Genomic DNA, 19,591 nt, shown 5'->3' with positions numbered 1-19,591 from the left:
CATACCGTCACCACAATCAGGTATTAAACATACCTATGACCTCCAACAATTTCCTTGTGTTCCTGTGTGTGTGTGTGTGTGCGTGCGTGTGTGTGTGTAACACTGAACATGAGCTCTATCCTCAATATATTGTTAGGTGCACACTGTTGTGTTTTTAACTGGATGGATGTGCTACGTTGTACAGCTGATCTCTAGAACTTACCCATCCCGCATACTCTTTTAAGGCCTCTTGGCCCATCTAAACTGTGCCATGACATGTCCTATATCACCACGTATGCCACGACCTTGGGAAATCACACAAGATCAATGACACTGAGGGGAAAACTCGAGTCCATGCTTTTTTCTTTGTCTTGTGTTTCCTCCCACCCAAACTCGCGGACACCTTCTTGGCTGATATAAAGGTGCTACTAGAAGCTGATGGCTGAAGATGGTGTTCAGCTTCTTGGGATGGGGAGGCTTTGGTGATTTTTATCATTATTTTCTTTATCATATGATTCTTGGGAATCATTCACTGTCTTTTTTTTTTTACCTTTTTTTTTGGTTTTACAATCAGGAACATGAAAGCCTTCATATATTTCTGTCGAGTTTCCCAGTTTTGCTTTATCAGACACATTCCCCTTCTCTTTCTCTTTCTCTTCAGGAGGCCACTTCTCAGAGGGGCTGGCACCTACTGCAATTCAGTAGGAAGGGAGGGTTCATTTCATCTCATAAACTACCAGTAGTTAGCTAAGAAAATTTCAGGACCTTCAAATGGTTCTCTGTCCCTCTGCCCTGCCTGATACACAGTAACTCAATGTATCTCCTCCTCCGTGAGAGTTATTCTGCACTAAGGCTATAATCTAAACTGAGACTTGACGTCAAGTTCCAAGTGAATCAATCTGAAACCATGTCTAGATCCAACCCCCTGGCTGTGCACTTACACCGCTATTGAGATCCAGATTTGGTAGAGTCTCCATTCATGACTATTACTTTTTTTTTTTCCAACGCATATCAACTTTCTGGTGCTTTCTTTGTCATGCACCAGGTGACTCATCTGAATTTCCTTCTAGCCACTCTTCTTCCTCTGAATTCCCCGAGCGCTCTTGCATCCCAGGTCTCAGGAGCACTCAGGTGCCCTAGATCTTGAAAAAGGCTCCTGGAGGAGAAAACTTCAGGACCGCAGTCAGGGGTTCAGGATGCATAGCTGGCTGGGCTTCTCCTCCATCTTCCTTCCAGCCACACAGGTCACTGAGGTCCCCTAGCACCTTCATTGGCATTTGTACCTGTGCAACCAGGCTCTGCATGCTCCACCAACCCCTTTTATTTTCAAAATTATCCAGGCTGAGACACAGATTCTCTTTTCATTCTACATAAAGGTCATTGGAAGTTACAGAGCCAAGGAAAGAGGAGGGCCGGCTGCTCAAAGGACCATCCAAGTGGGTGCAGAATTTATGGCCCAACCATAAGGGAAAACAATTGACCTCAGTAAGAATTTCATAAATGAGTACACATCAATAAAACATAACATAATTAGGTGAAAGCCAAACACTCAAAGTTAAGTCTTCACACACTATAGCCAGTAAGTCAGCAAAATGTCTGGAGGCCTAACATTCAACAAGCATCAAATATTCCCAAAGGCGATGGGTTCTATGTGATGCTACACTGATTTAATTACTTTCAGAAGTCCAAGTCTGATTCCTTCCAAAATGTGGCATCTATTGCGAGCTTAATGATTTTAAATTGAAGCTGGAGAACAGAGCCATTACAAAATAAAAGTAATCAACAAACTCGTACAGATCTCCTAAAGCAATGATTCACACAGGATTTCACACGAAACCCCCATTAATGCTAATGAAATTGGGTAGGTTACAGGCTGAAACTCGCCCGTACATTGATAGGTGAATAGTTCCCCGAGGTACTTACTTAGATGAGGGAACTTAATTTTCTCTCCACTAATCCTCTCTGGATGAAAAATAAGAATTCATGCTTCACAAGTTAAATTTCTTTTTAAAGTAGATGGCACAAATTCAGAATCATTGAAGTGGATTAATCAAAAACCACATTAGGGCATTGACTAGCTCATTTTTGAGCAGTCAAATCTCCTTCCATTCAGATGGATACCAGTTGGCCAAAGTCTTGGAAAATCAGTCTTATTGGTGGCTCTAAAAGGAACCCATTAAATTCATTCAATCTCGCTTCTTCAAGATTCTAGTAAAAGGAACTGTGCAATCATGTGAGGAAGCTAGTTGAGAAGAAATAGAAATTCCTGATGGCCTTAGTATGAATTAAAGAGTTTGGTCACTGATTTGATTAGCTGCGTAGCGAAGGAAAGATTATGAAATGTTGATTTAGAAACAATATAAGATCATTGAAGGACTTATACAAAGTGATAGTCCAGGTATAATTAAGTTTGGGGGGCAAAAGTTTGGGGTGTATGTGTGTGTGTTTTCTGATTCAAAGGAAAGTAGCACCTTTCACTAGCATGCCAGTGTTTTTGCTTGATAATAGTCATTATAATGTGAACTTGACTGTGTACAATTCTTGACTGGTAACAATTAGTTACAATTCTAGCAAATGGTTAAAAATGGTTATAATTTTAGTGTCAAATAAATATTCTATTCATCTTCTAATTTATTACAACTTCCAAGTATATAGACAGGATTGTGGTTACTGTCTTATTTTACAATTGACAAAGGAAGGCTCAATTTAGTAAGTTACCTTATAGAAAAAAAAGTGGTAGGCCCTCAACATCACATTAAATCAACAAACTGTAAATGAAGTAAGTATGCTGATTCGATGATAAGAATGATGTCACAGAAAGGAAATATTCTCATTTAAGCTAGCTTTTCCCTTTCACAGCCGATGCAATTGAGCCATTAAATAAAAATTTTATAAAAATCATCACCCAAGATCAGAAGAATTATATTGTCTTGCCATTTGGTTAGTGATATTTAGAAACTGTCTTGCCCAGCCGGGTGTGTCTCAGCGGTTGAGCGTCGACCTAGGATCTAGGTTATCGGGGTTTGATTCCCGGTCAGGGCACATGCCCGGGTTGCGGGCTGCAGCCATTAATGACTCTCTCATCATTGATGTTTCTCTCTCTCTCTCTCCCTCTCCCTTCCTCTCTCTGAAATCAATAAAGATATATTTTAAAATAAATAAATAGAAATTTTAGAAACTTTCTTAAATAATGATAGATCCCCAAATACCAAAATATGTCCATGATTAAATTATGCATGAATGCATACATAGTTATTATATGCTGCTCAGTGAGAAGTATCTGATGATTTTTATTTTGACTAAAGCCCAAATTACATTGAATTTAAGCATCAGCAGACACATTTTGGCTAATTATGTGGTTTTAAATAAATAAAAGAAAATTTACTAATTTATTAGATATTAAGAAATATTACCACTACACATGGAATAATATAAATGACTGGTGTAAAATCCACAATTATAGTTGGATATGTCTCCATAACTCCTAAAACAAATAAAGTGAAAATCAGTAAGCAAATATAAGAGCCGAACAACACTGTCAACAAACTCGATCTAATTGACATTTTTAAGGTAGGAGGTAGAAACCCAACGACAAATGAAACTAGAAACCAGTAGAAAATAATTTGTAGATTCTCAGATTTTTGGAAATTTAAAAACACACTTCTGAATAAACCCTGTGTCAAACAATAAAACAAAAGGAAAATTTTAAAAAATATTTTTAATTGAATGAAAGTGAAAACAGTTTTTACCATGTATGTGACACAGCCTAGGTAGCACTTAAATATGTGTATGTAGCATTGGGGGCAAAAGAGATGCTTCGAATCAGTCTTTGGAGATTCAACCTAAGAAAGTCGAAACAGAAGAGCAACGTACATTCAAAGCAGAAAAAAGAGAGGAAATAATAAAGAAATCAGTGAAACTGAAAACATAAAGGAAAGAGGGACAATCAATAAAACCACAACTGTTTTATTTCCAAAGATCAATTATAAAATTGCTAGAACTCTGGAGAGACTGATTAAGGAGAGAGAGAAAAGACACCAATTCCCAATATCAAGCCTGGAACAGGGAGCGGCGCCTCGGGGCCCACAGGCATTAAAAGTGTGGAGGAACATTATGAGCAACATTACGACTATAAATTTGATACCTTGGGTTAACTAGACCAATGCTTTGAGAGAAACAGCTCAAAGCGTTCATTTTGCTATATATAAATTAAATTTCAATAAACCTGACTAAAGAGAGAGAGAAATTGGTCTACTCAGGAAAGGAAGGAAATGTGCACTGCGATAACCAACACCAGATGCATTTTTAACTATGTTTTTATTTCATTGTTTTGTTTTGGGGCAACATTAAGATTATACCGCAGTACTTAGAGCTTGATTTCTTAATATCTGGGAACTACATATTTATTTCCACACACACACACTATTCCTTTTTTAATTAAACTTGTATTTAGGACAATTCACTTCCATTTTTGGATAGTTTCCAGTACAAGATAAGCTTTTGGATATAAGAAATAGTGATATGAATCATTTTTCCTGGCTAAAACATGGTGAGTCCATTGGGCTCCCTGATTTATTTTCTTCTTTAATATGAACCTTGGGAATTTGACTAAATTGTATTAAACCTGAAGGGTCCACATGGACTGGTATTTTGGGGGAGGTTTGAAATGATCATATTACCTTCTGTACCTCATCATCATAGTTGTGAGCTTTGCAAGCTGGTAGTCAATCACTGGTATAAAGTAAAAATGCTTTCTAATATGAGCATTAAGTATTCATTAAGTTATTAATTCTCCAATAGATCCAGGAAGAGAAAAAATAGAACGAGATTGTCTTTATTAGTCCGAGATAATAATAATATGATAGCTATAATTTATCGTACACTTATATGTGCCAGTGTGCTAAGCAATTTTCATTCATTACTTAAATTAATCCTCATAACATCATTAAGACATGAGAATAATTCTTACTGTACCACATGGATCTGATACTAAAGACTTAGAAATATCCTGACAAATAAATTAGCAGAACTTAAGGGGGAAAAAAACTGCTGTTGTTAGCAGTAGGTGTTGGAAAATGTATGCATCCAAACTTACATTGTAGGTGGGAGGTTAAATTGGTAAAACTCTTTTATTAAGTAATCTCCAAAATATATCAAGTCATAAAGGGATTTTATTTTGTTTAGAGTATACGGAATCTCAAGAACATAGTCTAAGGGAATAATCCAGACTACAAACAAAAACAAAACAAAAACAAAAACAAAACCTAGAATTAATGATATCAATTTGAGCAGTAGACATATTTATTTTATAATATTTAATTTAATATTTAACAATACTTATTTAAAATTTTACATTATTTAACAATATGTAATATTTAACAATTATTAAATAAAATAAAGTGTAGCCATGCGTTCTATTAAATGCAATATGCTGTATATACATATACACATATGTGTATATACAACCGTATGTATAAAAATTAATACAGCTCTATATGTGCATATTCCTTGATTAAAACTATGCTCAAAGCATGATGCCCAGGCAAGCTTACAATTGGCCAAAAATTTAATTTCTAACACTTAGCATCCCTTAGGTTTTATGTATATGAACAGTCAGTTGCCTACAGGACCCCAAATGAAACTGTGCATGTGCCTGAGGTCATGCATCTCTTTTCCCTAGAATCACATTTCTACCCTGAATCAGCCCAACTTACCCTTTAAGGGAAACCCAGGAATTACGTTTCCTGAGACACTTTCTCTGCCCCCTTTCCGTGAACGTCTGTTCGTTCTGCCCTAGAGTCTGACACTTTGTGCTAAACCGGTCCCTTTGCAGGAGGCTGCCGTCTCCACCGGGACCAGCTGTGAATCAGAGGCCGCTGTTTCCTCTTCATGTTCCCAGCATCTAGCAAGTCCTGGGTGTGCAGGAGCATCGTAAGCTCCTCAAGCACTCAGCCCACAGGATCTGAAGTGCAAGCTGTGTTTGCATTAAAATAATATGTTTAGGTGAAAGTACAATGGTTCCCTTGTTTAATTTCTAATGAGCTTATACTGTGGTTATCTTGCTTTTACAATGATCAAAATATATGCATTTAGACATATCAATATATATAATTGTATCAATGCCATTCTTCAATCAACAAATTTTAGAAATACCTAGAGAAATAATTATGATATATTTCGTGACAAAATTTAAACATTTATTTGAAACCTGGGGTCAAATTTGAAAAAAAAAATTTTACATTATAAAGCCACAGTGCTTGTCTGTAGAAGTCAATTTTATGTCATTAAAAAGTATATTAAAGCATGAAAATTGCAAGTAATTTAGACAAACCTGATCTATCAGAATTGTTGCAAAACACAGTATTAAAAACCGAGGATAAAGTCACTCAGCCAATAAGGAAAGCTAAGTATCCTAAAACAATTCAAAACAAAAGGAGGAAATAATAAAGGATGCCATACAATGTACAGGCATTCCGAATATTGACCTAGAAAGATGTTCTCTTATAAGCATGCAACCCGTGGTCATCCAGCCCCACCACAGACATACAACACTACTCCTAATCCCTCTGGTCGTTGTGATTTCTGGGAAGTACAGGAGCAATAACAGTCAGGGAATTATCTTAAATTCCCTGCAGAGGCTTATTTGAGCAAGTTTCCTAGATTTACTGCGCGTCACCAGGGACAGATGAGTAGCTCTTTTTTGGTGTGAGTGGAGACCTGGTGTAGGGAGTGTATACCGACCGATAGCTCATTGGGTATTAAAACAGGAGGAAAACTACAAAACCCGTGAAGAAATATAGAGCTTCTGCGAGGCGGTATTTATTGTTCAAAATACAAACAGTAAGATACCATCTGACACACTAAAAGTTATAGAGGCCAAAATGTTTGCTTAAAAAATACTATTGTGAGGCCCTGACTCAAAAAATCTCTAAGAAAAGGGAGCTGAAAAATAGCCAAAACAAAACCAAAAACACAGCCTCCCAGGAAAAATGAAATAACGGAGTCAAAGCGCAGACATGATCACTTAGCACAGAACAGAACAACTTCGACCTTAAACACATACCCAGAAACCGTCAAAGGCAAATGTTACAGGTAAAAGAAAAAAAAGAAAAAAGATTGCCTCAAGAGAGAAGGAAAAGACATATATTTAGATGCACTGTTACAAGAGAAAAAACCAGGCGAGCAGTGAAAGATCTGGAAATTGAAAGGGAAATGGAATCACTGGCTTCCCTGCCTCATTCATCTGCCGGTGCCCAGACAGCCCACTCTGGAGCCCAGCAGAGTGAAAACGAGATCGGGCAACTTCAGCAGAAACGCATCCTCTCCATTTTTAAAATAATGAAAACAGTAACAGAGGCATGACCAGGAACCAAATGGAATAAACGCCAGGGAAATTGCCCGAGGGACCGGCAGAGAGGCCGGGAGAGGGAGTGTATTCAGTGGGCTGAAAATTCAGCACGGGGGGGGGGGGGGGGGGGGGGGGCCGGGCTGCCTGGATCAGCGGCCTGGAAGAAATGAGTTGAGGAAAGTGTGCCTCGGCTAATGATCGCGTTCGGTCAAGCAAGAAAAGAGTCCTGGGGAGAGCTGGCCCTAGTTTCTGAAGTGTTGTAGGGAGACTAAATTCCCAATCGGGGCGCTCAGGGGCCTCACCTTCCACCCACGAGATTGCACCCCTAGCACCTCTTCCTGGGCAGGGCCCCAGCGTCACCGTCAGAGCTGCACCTGAGACTAAAGCCAGGCCCTTCGCTAAGTTGTCGAAGGACCTCTGCCTTGCCGCCAGCCCCTCTGTCCCTCTCCCTGGTGTTCGCCAAGCTCTGGCTACTCTCTAGTTCCACCTAAACCTGAATCTTGGCCGTCACGTTTCTGTCCCTACACATGGCGATCCCACTGGGACACTTTCCCGTTTCACTCCTTCGGACATCAGGTTATCCGAGGTCCTCCCTGACTGCACCCCCTCCCCGAAACGATCACATCACTCTATTCTTTCACTTTTTACATTTTTCATTTATTTTTCCAACTACAGTTGCCATTCCATATTATGTTGTATTCGTTCCAGGCGTAAAGCATGGTGGTTAGACATCACACTTTTAATTACCTCACAAAATGCATCAACATTTGAAATAAACACGTGTAATTATTTGTACTTGTTTACGTGTTTTATGAACTCCCACAAGAATATAAAATCCAAGAAAGCAGAAATCGGGTTTGTTCACCACTCAATCAATCCTAGGCAACTGGAAGAGTGACTATTATGTTAAAAGGATTCAATAAATGTTTCTTTAGTTAAGAGACTTGATTGGCAGATGAACAGTGATTATCCGGCCATACGCAAGGGTGAGGAAGATTAGGTTCATATTGATGCCTAAGTTGTCCCAAGAAAGGTGTTAGGGGGTTATATACATTATTTCATTGACTAGTCCACCAAACTCAAGGCATAGTTATTAGTATCCCCACTTTTCAGATAACAAATAAGCCTAAAAACAATGAGGTAACTTAGCCAAAGTCACGCAAGTGCTAAGAGGAAGAGCTGGGTTTCAGGTCTGATTCTGAATTCCACGGTCTACCCACCTCACCACACTGACGCTTCTTGGCTCTGACCATTTTCTTGCCAATCAGCTCAGCTAGCACATCTTCAGTGAAGCCGACTATAGGAACCTTCTTCCTTGAGTGTCACCCTGTTCTGATCATCAGTTGGACTTTTAGGAGAAAATACATAGACTCGAGATGCTGGCTCTCACTTGTACGTATTTATTTTATTTCTCCGATCAAGCAGTAAGTCTTTGAGGGCAATGATCTTGTCTATTTCTTCTTTGCCTGTTTTGTGTCACCCTTGGTCCCACTCTGCCCCTGCCTTCCCATTACCCCTACACCTATAAGATGCCCCCCGAGCTCCTGATATGCCCCCCCGACCTCCGATGCCTCCTGCATCCTTATGTCTGCTGCCCTAACTTGAAGCACAATTCTCTGCATATTGAGAAAGCTCAATAATAAGTCAGCATAAAAATAGGAGTACTTGTAAGAAATGCACCTACATGTTCATCATTTTTATAATATTTTATTATAAGTACATTTTATAATCTTCATGGCTAAAAGAATGAACGAAAGAGCCAGTTATTTAGAGTGAGAGGAGCGCCCACTGCTCCTCTTGTCCGTGCCTGATGACACAGCTTTATTCTAGACCGTGAGGCCCTCTTCCTCTGAGCAGGTTTGCCAGCAGTTATGCGCACGTTTCAGAGCAAGGCACCTGGGTTCACATTCTGACTCTCCTGCTCGATCACCTACCTAATTTACCTATTAAATTTAGCTGTCTAATCCTAGGCTCTTTATCTCTAAAATGGAGTTATTAAAATGTCTATTTCAAAAGTTTCTTATATGGAATAATTAATCTAATATACATATATAAATTTCTTGCCCAAAGGTCAGGCCCACAGAAAGCTTTCAATAACTACACTTGTTTCAAAGCTGGAAGAGTTCCATCTTATCCCTCCGGAGGGCTTATGCCATCAGGACACAGAGAAATGTCCTTTCTTTGAAAACTTTCTCACTTTTCCAAAGGTTCTCGAGGTCATTAAAATGTGCATTTTTTTTTATTAAGAGGTGGTACCTCTCTACTTGAAAGGAAAATACACTATCCTTCTGTAAAAGGCCTGACACTGTGTCTGTGAGTTTCAGTTGCATACCCCAGGTATGAGTGAAGTCATATTTGGAGAAAAGTTGCACTGTGCTCCCAGGTACTATATAGTTAGGCCTCTGCCAGTTGTCTGTACGGAGCATGGACAGATGTCCTTTCCTTTTCATTTTTTTCCTAAACAACGCAGTGTAATGACTATTTATACAGCATTTACATCGTACTAGGCGTTATGAGTTGTCTGGAGATGATTTAAAGTTTACAGGAGGAGGTGGATAGGTTATATACAGACACTACCTCATTTTATTTAAGGGACTTGGTCATCTGAATATCTTGATATCTGCAGGGGAGAGGGTCCCTGGAGCCAGTCCCCCATGGATACCAAGGGGTGACAGTATCCATACAGAGCATTGTGTCCCTGAAGAATCTTGGGGTTTTGACTGAAAAAGCCTGCGACTCTCAGAGACTTAAAAATGACCTTTGCATTTGTCAAAGACATTGATTATGTTCAGCTATCCAGGAATTACTTCTAAAAATCCCCGAGACAGTTCCTTTAACTTGGCAGTATAAAGACAATAGAAGTAAAGGGATTATTACAGATTGGTAACAGAGCAGCATTTGAATGCATGTTCCATCATTGACGAGCTCTGGAACACTAGGCAGTTTAAACGGAAGTAATTATAATGCCATTTCTACACCACTGCAAGGATTAAATGCACACAGTTGCTTAGTATAATTTCTATCACATGTAAAGTATCTAATAAATCTTAGCATTCATCGTCAGCGTGACCCTTGGGCCCCCGTGCTTCTCTGGCAGCTGATGGGCTGATAAACTTATCAAGGGGACTCTTCCAGGAGAGCAGGAGAAGGGCCTCATTGTGGAATATCCCTTACCCTCCAGGTAGGTGGCTCACACAATGTGTACCGGTGGGACTTCGGGATTTCCAAGGACCGATAACGGCTGCGGGGTCTCACTTTCCCCCTTCCAGAATGGGGGTGCTTGTTGCGGCCCCCTAGCTGTGTCCCACCATTAGGTACTGAGCTAGCGCAGAGAACTGCTGTGAGAGCCCGTGGGTTTCCAGCCCAAGAGGGGCCACACCTGGGTCTGGATGGTCTTCCTTGGCAAGGGCTGTGGATTTTACAGGAGATTGAGTTTAATATTCAGGACTAGCAGGACAAGCTGCAGCAGAATCAGTGCCCAGTTCTCCTTTCCTGCCCTGACTCATAGGAAGCTCCTCCCAACCTCCTTCCAGGGGCCTGAGGCCCCGTGGGCGCTGCTGCCTAATAAAATATATCACTCGCAAGCGGAGACAGAGAGAATGCCCCAGGACCAGTCCCTCCCTCGGCCTCACTGGCTAACACGCAAATCAAAGATGGAAAGGCATTGGCAAGCCCTTTCCAAATCGGTTTTAAGGACGCTGTGTCTGGGTGTGAGTTTTCACGTGGGGTGCATCGGATGGTATTACAATGTGTGATCCCCGTAGTGTGCGGCCGAGCGAGCACGCCTGCGAATGTCTGTCCGTGTCTGTGTGTCAGCACACAGGCGTGCACGGATGGGTGCGAGGACAGGCATTGAGGGCCGAAATAAAATGGGCTTGTTTTCAGAGTTTCCGTACGCCAAGGTTTCCAGTCGGTGAATTTGTAGTTAATGGAAAAATAAAGACAGGATCGTGGCTCTCCTTAGACTTTGACTCAGAAGGCAGCGCTGTTGAGTTAGCTGGGGACCAGGGCACCGGCACTGCTGTCGCCGCCCGAGGCTGCCAGCCTCCTACCAGGAGTGACCGAGCGGGCATGGTGCGGGTGCCACCCTGTGTCCCTCGGAACAGCCCGTTCCGGGGGGGGGGGGGCCCGGCACGCACCGTGTGGGGCAAATTAACAACCGGCGTCTGGAAGAGAAAGGACTGAAAACGACAGGCCGGTTTTAAGAGGCCCTTTGTGGGGGCTCACATTTTCCACCTAGAAATGGCCACAATCGCTGGAAATTCGAAATGAAGCCGAGCTTTTATGCAATGAAATGAGATCATTTTGCAGCCCAAACAAGTGGGCTTACGTTGAAAGGAAAGCCATTAAAATATACCTAAGCAGTGAGTTAATGGGGGAGAAATTCAATTTGAAAATGAGAGAACACTTTCCGATAGAAAGGGCAGGCGCCGGAACAGCGTGCTTAATGAGCTACAGTGGTAGATCCAAACTTAATCTAGATAATTTTAGATAATTACAGAAAAAGCTTAGGCTAGCGTGTTTGGGGGTTTTCTCTCTCTACCCCCCTCTCCCTGCTTGATGCCAAATACTTGACTGGATCAGAAAAAAAAAAATACACTATCATTTTATTACAGGTGGTTTTGTATAAAGTCTATTTCCAACAAATACAATTTTATAGAGTTTTCTGTAGGTGGCCAGACGTGGGCCCCTGTGAATGAGACTCGCTGCCGGCCGGGCTGGGAGATTTCACTTTCCTTTCACTGCCAGGACTACACTGATTCATGAGGGCTGTCGACCCAGCCAGGACGTATCTGCAGGGTGTACAAAGGCAGAATATGGGTGGTCTTGGCTCCCCGGGGTGCTGAGGCTTCAAAGCTGTTGCGACGCTCTTGGTGTCATCGGGCAGGCGCAGGCGGGCATCCTTAGGTTCCATGACTCAGGCCTATTTTTTGTGTGTAGCGCTGCTGATATTTCTCATCAAGGGCTCTATGAATTAGCTACCTGGAGCTTAATGTGAAAATGCATTTCCTTGGTCAAAAGCCTTTTCTTGAAGAGCATCTAAGTGTGCTAGCACGTTTTTAGGAGAGCTGTTTCCTCCGCCCCACCCCATCCTGATATTTCCGTCTCTGTATTAGAAACTCCCCTGGCATGATACTCGGGGTCACCCTCTTGCCCCCCCGTGAGCTCACCTCATTAGTGAGTTTGGGGAGAGGAGATGGAACTAGTGTGCTCCACCTCCTTTCTCTCTGCCCTCTGCCGGAGCTTGGCAACTTCTTTATATTATAAGGTTTATAGTCATGGATCCTGAATGGTGAAGTCTAAATTTACAAATAGAAAAATTTTGAAGAAGCCAGGCCACCTGGGAGCTTATCTTCATGGTTTTCCTGAATACTTTTTATTTATTTATTTTTTAAATATATCTTTATTGATTTCAGAGAGAGGAAAGATGAGGGAGAGAGAGAGAGAAACATCAATGATGAGAGAGTCATTGATTGAGCCTGCAATCCAGGCATGTGCCCTGACCGGGAATCGAACCCTGATCGCCTGGATCCTAGGTCGACGCTCAACCACTGAGCGACGCCCGGCCGGCCTCCTGAATACTTTTTAATACTTAGTTTAGAATCACTTCTTTGCGCTGAGTTACCACTGTTTTGTTTCTCAGCCAGGTCTGTAAGTCACTAAGATATATTTTATAAAGCTTTGATATTTTAACTGCCACCTTTTACCAGGGCTGAGGCAAGACCAATTAGAAAGTTGTGTATTTTTTTTTTGTATTAACATATCCTTAAAATTATACTCCTTATTAGTTGATAATTATGCTTGTGAATATTGGAAATTCAAATAAGCAGCCTTACCTCCTAAAATACGATAGATTTTATTAATGAAAAGACAAATAGAAATGGAAACCGCAGCCAGGTTTGAATCACAATATTTGCATGTATAGAGGCAGAGGAGAGCTAATCAGAAGTACTTGAACCACCTTTTCTATTATTATTATTATTATTATTACTCAAGAAAGTTTATATCTGGAGTAATTCTTAAGAATTAGTCTGGTGGGAAGACAGTGTTGGGGTATAGGAAATCGTAAAGAAACTGAAGAATATTTAGGTGTATATGAGATGGTATTTTAAGAAAAGCCTGTCTTAGAAAATGTCTGAGAAAGTTCTAAGAGACCCAAGCTAAAAGGGAAAAGGTATGTAATTCAAAGAAATCCAAGGTTTTAGAGGGGTACAAAAAATGTACTTAGGGCCCGTTATGCCAAGATTTAACTACTTTTAAGGTTTTGGCTTGGCAAGGACAGAATGTTTTTATTTATAACCAGTCTAGAAAAAGTGATTAGGACTTGAGAAATCTAAGGGACGACTAGAGTGAATATCACAGAAATTAGACTGAAATGATTCCCTTGGGCAGACCTAGGACTCAGGGAACTGCTGGGAAATGCCGTCTCAAAGCTATTCTTACTATAAGCTACACAGTAAGAGCTAATGGAAAACTGCCTCCTTGGAGATTGTGATAATTACAATCACAGCTCGTACACTATTTGAATCCATGTAATAGGGGAAGGCTAGGAATACCATTGTAAAATGCTCACATTGTTGTCAAGTGAGTTTCAAGATAAATTCATTATTATAGTAGATACACAGGTATTAACCATTTTCTCAAGGAAAATGTCCTGGAAATTTTATAAAATAAGAAATCTAGGGCAAGGTAAAGGGTGGTTGATATGAACTAGGGGAAAATAGGCAGACCTCAATAGTTAAGATCCAGACCTAGGCTAGATTTGTGGTTTAGAGGATAACTCTTAGATATGATTACCCCACTCAGGAGAGCAAAAGCAGGAATGTTTTGACAGAAGCAGAAATAAAAGGCAACACATTTCTTACTATAGAGGCTCCCAGTAGGGCCCGAGACATATATTTAAAGAAAAATGTACAAGACCATTCGACAGGGAAATTAAACACAGCTGTTTTTCCAACAAACTTAAACATCGAACACATTTATACATCAAGAGGGACTCCCAAAAATGTTGTGAAGACAACACCCAAGTTGGAAGAACAGACAGAATTAGGTTGATAAATGTTTAGGGATATCGGGAAATTGAAGACACCCAAGTATGACTGAATGAGGTCAAGCATTTATTTGGAGAGCAAACAACTGGAGTTGTCCAAATTATAAATCAAAGTATTTTGCCAGTAGGATTGGCTGTCATCAATTTAAACACCCCACTGTCAGGAGAAAGCAGCGTTTGTGGAAATGTTTTAGACTCAGAGTCTAGAAAGAAAACTTGATAATAGAAAAAGCAGACCCTTAGATTCTCTGAAGAATAGTAGGACGAACGATGGGAAGGCTCATATCTGCGCATTCTGAAACTCTGCTAGGGCCAGAGTATGAACAATAGAAGGAATCCTTAGAAATTTAGTTTTGATGCAGTGTCTCCGACTGGTGTAATTCCACCTACCTGCCTGCAGAAGGAGAACCCTGAGCATGGTTTTTCCCTTTTCTCTCACTTTTTCTTCGCTTCCCCTCTATCTAGTCTTCCCCCCATCATTGACTTTTCTTTTTTCAAAGGAACGTAGAAATGTGTGACTTGCTTTCAGGAAAAAAATATAATAATACAAGATATGGTGAGAGGAGTTTTAATTTATCTTAACATTTTCTTTTTTCGATTGACCGGAAAATTGCATATGTTCATATATATCTATTTTTTGTCTCTGTACATAATTTCATTTTGAAACACCTGATAGTAGAAGGCAATTTGTATTCAAGAAGGGCCATATCTTTGTTGGAATTTATATCAATCTTGATGCTGTCATTTGATCCCATTACAGAATCTCTAATAGACTGTTTTGAATGAAGGGCTTGGAATAATTCAGGGTGGAAAATCAGAAAATTCTAGCCTTAAGTACAGTGCGAATGTAGAATAGATATGGTCACTGCACTGTTTCAATCTATTTTAAATACTATGCTGGCAAAATCTATATTATCTGGTGGCATTTCCTGGAAGATACTCAAGGAGAGTCGTTGTCACTAGGGAGGCGGCCTTGCAGGAATAGAGCAACGATGTTGATCTTACCCTTGGTTGACCATAAGCTTGATGTCTAAGCCCAGGGGGTTAAAGACAGCAAGACATGGGATAATTGAAAAAGAAAACTTCCTCCCAAGCTGATGGTTTCTTAACACGGGGGTACAGTCCCATTGCTGTAGCGATTATTGCCTCTCCCCTTTACTATCCTATAAAGAGATGGGGTAAGTCACCCTGTTGGTGACTCTGGGGGAGGAAATGGATTCCGGCAGCCAGCTCCCTTTGGCCTCTTACTGAGGCACATGCTGACCAGGGAAGACACATGCATCTCATTGTTTTGGTTATGCGTAGAGCACAGGGAAAGCTGCCTCTTTTTAATGACGGTGGGAGTGCTGATGCAGGGCCTGGGATTATGTTGAATTTAGGGAACGGTCAACAGCAAGAAGTTATAGGAAGGTCAAGCTCTCCTTGAAGAGCACCCCTGCCCAGGTGGGAGCAGCTTGATGAACCCTTAGAAACACCCTCCAGCTCAGGAACAGATCTTAGAAACATAGTCCATCCTTGAAGAGTCCCACTTAGAGAAGGCAGGCGAAGAAAGATCAGGGTACCCTAGCTAGCACAACTTGCGGGAGTCGGGCGATGTAAGGCTGCCACCAGAGCTGATTCTCGAAACATGAGACTCTAGTCACAGTCACTGAATAGTGATAACTTATTGAAAACCTACCAGTTGATTTTAATAAACCTACCAGTTGTCTTTTGACTGTTTCAAGGAGAGGTACCATCTACAGAGAACTGTATGCTAATTCCAAGTATTATATTAATTAACCCCAAGACAAACTAAATCATATTTGCATGATTTTGCTACTAAGTCATCAATAAAATAGAATTCGTCCTGTTTACAAATTTTAAAAAGCCATTAAACAACCCAATGCAGTTATTTAGAAGTTTGCCTTTTAATAGTACAAAATATATCTCCTTTAATTGTTCAATTCAATAGAAGCTATGTGTATTTTACACCTGTTTTCGTAATTTAAAATCAATACATCAGCTTGTATTGAGTAGATAAATAAGTACAAGTTCACTTTGACGTCGGCATGAGAAACTTGAAATATTTGAACCCATAACTCACCAGTTCACCAGCTTTTTTAGTAACTTATTCAAAAACTGACAAGATTAACTTGCAAGCTGTTTTTTTAAATCCCTAAATGATTCCTAAGTTTATAATTAATGAGCCTAAAGAAATAAACCATTTGTTTCGGTATCAGTAAATGTGTGAGACATTAAAATAAGAGCAATCAATCATTTAATTTATCATCTCTCCCACATTATGTTCACTGATATGAAATCCTTTAACTCAGTTCTTAACAAATATGTACTGAAAATCGCACAAAATAAATCTCACTATTTATAGAGGAATATGTGTCAATGTCACAACTTCCTCATTCATGTCTGATAATTCTCCATCCTTAACAATATTCAATTTATTTTTCGTAAAGAAATTCATTCCCCAGAGGATGCAAGAACTTTACTTTGTTCAGCAAACTTGGTGGTTGGGTGGGCCATCTTTCATATCTGATTTTTGTTATCAACAATCAATTCATCTCTACACATATAACTCACAGATTAATAAGTGAAAAGGCTTACATTAATAATTAATGACATTTTTCTTATGTGCTGAAGAGTGAAATTCAGTGAGCTGAGAACTTTTCTTAACCTTTTTAAACACTATCTAGCAAAACTCTCCAAGAGATCCATTATATTGTTCTGTTCTGGTATTCCAGGGCTGCACGTCTTATCATCAAAAAAGCTTGGGTAGGTGAATCAAATTTATCCAACTTTTATTAAGTCTCCACTTGGACAAAATAGTGCAGGATATAGAAATGGGAAATATTTGGGATTCTCTTTTCTTAGAAAATTTATGCTTTCAGCAAATAAGCATTGAGCTCTTACTATGTGCCAACACCATTCTAGGACCTGGAGATTAGATGGTGTTGAAAACACTGTTTTTGTCCTTAAAATCCAGAGGGCAGATAGGAAATAAACAATAGATGGATAATTTGTTTTGAAATAACATGAGAATTGTGTTCCTTAAAATGAAATATGCATGAAATTAAATTTCTTTTTATAGCTTTATGTTTGTATATTCTGAATGCATAACCAAAGGATGAATCAAAACCTGGTTTTCTCAGTAGTAGTAAAGCAATAAGAATAATTATTTAGTTTCCCAAGAGAACTACTTCAGAGGACAGGACAGGGAGTTTTGTAAGCTCCCTGAAGACAGTGACCACATTTATCTGGGTCATCAAGTAGTCTCAGAACACCATGGATAGTTTTAGTCTATAAAGGAAAAAATACTATTTCATAACTTAAAAAGTTACATTGTTGCACAGTTACATAAAAACCTGTGCAAATTCGTATTTTAACGCTTCCTGGAATTGTTATTAGAAACCCCTTGGCCATTCACGCCCCTGCTTTTCTGGCTCCTCAGAGCCCCGACACCTTCCCCCTTTCTCCCCGCACAGCTACGGCCTTTCTTTCCTACTCTCCTGAGAACGTAACCTGGACGAAAGACATTTCATGGGCTTCTGTTGTTGCATCGCCCACCCATCGATAGCCTCTGGCCATACTATCTCTTCTCTGATGTTGGCATCAATGAGTCACACGTGCCCCTACCACAAGCTCACCTGCTTCCACGGGTTTCCCGAGCATTGTCCTCTCGGGCAGCGTTCAGTGTGTGCTCGGCGTCTGCTCTCCGTGTACCATCAGTGTGTGCTCTCCGTGTGCCATCGGCGTCTGCTCTCTGTGTACCATCGAGTCTCTCTCTCTCTCTCTCTCTCTCGTCGGCACACACGTAGCCCATTCTGCCCCCTCCATTCCTCCTCTGCCACCGGCCCCTTCTTTCTCCCCCTTAGAGAAAAACCCTTCGAGAGCATTGACCCTGTCCGTCAGGGCTGAGGTCCCCCTTCTTGGTGCTGAACCCGCACCCTCAGGCTTGCGAAGCCTGGCTCCCCCGGCTCACCAAGGGCTGCCCGTGGCCGACTCAGCAGTCGGGCCTCAGACCGTGCCTCGCCCGGCCCATCGACAGCATTTACCGGCCCATCACCGCCTCCTCCTAGAAGCATCATTCCCTCTGACTGCTCCCGAGGCCTCAACTCCCTGCCCCCCCCCCCGGCCTCCTGTCGTCTCGCCGGTCCCCCCCTCACCTCTACGGCCTTGAACTTCAGGCCAGCCTTCCTACCGACCCGCCTCACTCTCCATATCTACTGTCCTGGCGAGCATGTCCACTTACACGGCTTTTGACTCTTCGCTGATGACTTCGGAGTCTGTTTCCCCGCCTAGAGCCCCCCCGAACCCGGGCTGCGACAGGCAGCTGCCCACTCAGCCTGACAGCCCCACGCGGACGCGCAGCTGGCCCTTCGGACGCATGCGGGAGGAGGCTGAGCCTCAGACCCCCTCTGCTGCGGGCCCCCCTCGCGGTAACTGAGAACGGCCTTGTCTCTCCATTTGTGCAGACTGAACCTTGGGGTTTCCGTTCAATCCACCCGTCCTTCTCTTCACCATGTTCCAACAGCAAATCTGTGATCCCTCCTCTGAAAACATGCCCAGAATCTGACTCTCTTGGAAAACCCTGACCACCCACGCTCCACCATCTTCACCTGATGATGCCAACTCTTTGCCGGCGCAGTCCCTGTCCACGGGAATGCGCTCTGCATTCTCACCGCATTTGGTTTTGTCAGTCTTTTGTAGTCGATACGCAGTGACATTTTATTTTGATTTCATTTGCATTTTTCCGGTTACTAATGAGTCTTCACACATTTTCATCATAGCCATTTGGATATCTTCTTTTGTGGAGTTCCTATTTAAACCTCTTGTCTACATTTCAATGGTGTGTTTTTTACTTATTGACTTGAAGACATTTTTGTATATTCTAGATATAAAACTTTTGTGTATTACATTAGTTGTAAATATCATCTCCTATTCATTGACTTGAATGTTTTGTTCTTTTATTTGTAGCTTTCCATGAAGATAAATTATTACTTTTCGTAGTCAAATTTATCATTCTTTCCTTTATGGTTAGTGGATTTCAGTTATCCTTACTTTTTTTTTTCTTCCTACCTCAGGGTTATAAAAATATTCTTCTAAATGATCTTCTCAAAAGTTTGACTTTCACGTATAGATATAGAACCCCCATAATTTGAAATGTGTGGACTGTGACAGAGGGTAAAACAACTCTTTGCTTTTCATGTGGATATCCAATC

The 19,591-nt window shown here is 41.0% G+C and overlaps 1 pseudogene; it reads right to left on the bottom strand.

Annotated features, from left to right (window-relative positions):
* Positions 1-219: 219 nt before the first annotated feature.
* Positions 220-18,192, bottom strand: LOC148091599 (E3 ubiquitin-protein ligase Mdm2 pseudogene; annotated as a pseudogene).
* Between the last annotated feature and the right edge of the window lie 1,399 nt (positions 18,193-19,591).

Source organism: Miniopterus natalensis, chromosome 13, assembly GCF_054644295.1.
Source record: "Miniopterus natalensis isolate mMinNat1 chromosome 13, mMinNat1.hap1, whole genome shotgun sequence".
NCBI classification, from domain to species: domain Eukaryota; kingdom Metazoa; phylum Chordata; class Mammalia; order Chiroptera; family Miniopteridae; genus Miniopterus; species Miniopterus natalensis.
Note: the sequence above shows the minus strand (reverse complement) of the source record. Positions and strands in the feature narration are given on the sequence as shown.